Below are 1,948 nucleotides of genomic sequence, written 5' to 3' on the forward strand. Positions count from 1 at the left end.
CGGCTTTGAGGCGCTAACCTGCCCGGTTACAGAACTGGGCTAAATCATCTTGACCTTCCACAGGAATTCATTCGATCGATCAGTGATACTAATAGAGCACTCCTCCTTGCTACGCCCTGTACGAAGCGCACGGGAGAATACGACGCGGTCAGCGTTCGGTAGCTATCGCTGATCGAGTGACTGATTAACTGCTACGGAAAGATGTGCGTTCTCCAACCTCTAGGAGCTTCCAATCTAATGAAGGAGACACACAAAACAGAAAGAAAAAATGAAGGTAAAATGGAATCGAAAGTCTCGAGAGGCCCCTTAACACAGGCGCTCAGGGTCTGGTTAGCCTGAATTCTTTTTTGAAGACCAGCTTTTGTTCCTGGTACTTAGCAGAACACCCAAACTTCCCGAATGCTCTAAGCAGATTTTTCTGATGACTGTATAACTCACCTCACCCTTTGAGGCGGTGACTCTGAGCCCCTCAAGCTATTCACCAATCAGTCACTGGATTTCCCCTGATGCCAGAAGAATCACCAGGCATTCTGCTCAACCACAGATCCCCAGGAGCTATCACGCTTAGGCATTTTACAACCGATTCCTTTTCCAGGCCTTGCCCATATCCGGGCTAGGACTGTGAGTGACGGGGAGGATCGATCCATCCACTGCTCAGAACCATCCTTGGCACACAGTAAGCGTTTAACGAATACCATTATTATTATTCAATTGATGGAATTACTATTAACTACACTAAGCACTTAAGAAAGTACAATTCAACAGTTGCTAGACACGTTCCCGGCCGACCCGGGGACATTAAATTATGGATGTGGTGATAATGACGATGACGGTATTTGTTAAGCTATGTGCCAAGCACTGTTCTAAGTGCTGGGGTAGACACAAGGTAATCAGCTTGTCCCCCATAGCGTTCAGTCTTAATTTAGCTGGGAAGGCCTCTCGGAGGAGATGTAATTTCGAGAAGACTTTGAAGGTGGGGAGAGTGGTGGTCCACCGAATATGAAGGGGAAGGGTGTTCTAGTCCGGAGGCAGGAAGAGGGTGGGTGAGATAGACAAGATTGAAGTGTAGTGAGAAGGTTGGAGATGGAGGAGTGAGTGGTGCAGGCCGGGTTGTAGTAGGAGGAGGTGGCGGGAGGTGTCTCTTGGAGAAGTTCTGAAGATGCTCTTTCCATTTTAAACAGTTATGGCTACTGGCTGAATGTGTAATCGTTGGGGGGATGGAGACGTTGCTATGCTGAAAGCCCCCAAATCGCGCTCTTTCTAAGGTGTCCCGCTGAGGGAATCGAAAGGTGGGAATTTGAGACTAATTAGCTCAGTCTTAAACTAGAGATTCACAACGGCCCCAGAAGCACCGGGTTGAGGGTCGGAAGCCCTGGGTTCTAATCCCAGCTCCACTCTTGCCTGCTGGGTGACCTTGGGGAAGTCTCTGAACTTTCTCTGGGCCTCAGTTTCCTCATCTGTAAAATGGGGTTTTCAGTCTGTCACCAAGTACTGTCGGTTCAACTTTCACACACCGCTAAAACGCACCGTCTTCTTTAGCCAAACTGCTACCGTGTTCATCCGAACACTTATCCTAGCCAGCTTCGAGTTCTGTATCGCTCTGCTTGTTGACCTCTCCCCGCCTCCTGTCTCTCCCCATTCCAGTCCGTTCTTCACTCTGCTGCCCTGATCATTTTCCTACAAAAATGTTTAGTCCATACTTCCCCACTCCTCGAGAACCCCCATCCGTTGCCCATCCACCTCTGCACTAAACAGAAACTCTGTATCATCGGCTTTAAAGCACTCAATTACCTAAACACCTCCTACCTTACCTCGCTGAAGTCCTGCTAAAATCCTGCCCGCACACTCTGCTCCTCTAATGTCAACCTACTCACCGTACCTCCATCTTGTCTATCTCACCACTGACTTCTCATCCACATCCTGCCTCTGACCTGGAAGTCCTTCCCTC

Source organism: Ornithorhynchus anatinus, chromosome 11 (genome assembly GCF_004115215.2).
Source record: "Ornithorhynchus anatinus isolate Pmale09 chromosome 11, mOrnAna1.pri.v4, whole genome shotgun sequence".
Lineage (NCBI taxonomy): Eukaryota > Metazoa > Chordata > Mammalia > Monotremata > Ornithorhynchidae > Ornithorhynchus > Ornithorhynchus anatinus.